Source organism: Plasmopara halstedii (genome assembly GCF_900000015.1).
Source record: "Plasmopara halstedii genome assembly, contig: Scaffold_1211, whole genome shotgun sequence".
Classification (NCBI taxonomy): domain Eukaryota; phylum Oomycota; class Peronosporomycetes; order Peronosporales; family Peronosporaceae; genus Plasmopara; species Plasmopara halstedii.
In genome coordinates, this window is record NW_020188126.1 from 688,965 (window position 1) to 689,240 (window position 276).

The window sequence follows — 276 nt, forward strand, 5'->3', positions numbered from 1 at the left end:
TGAGGAGAGTCGGTGGTTGGCGGTGACAACCGGGTCGACCGCCTTTCGGTGACTCGCGATGCTCCTCGAGCCCTTAAGGATAAGATCTTTCGCGATCGGAGGTCCGCTGAGCATCATGCTGAAGAAGCATATCGCTGTGCGGGCGCTCCTGACGATTTAAAACGCGTCGTGCACCGGCTGCCTCGCCTTGAGGACTACCGCGCTCTGTCGGAGCGGCTAGCGACTCCTAGCCGTGGAGCAGGCGAATGCGTCGCTGCAGGCAACGGTGGGGCGCTT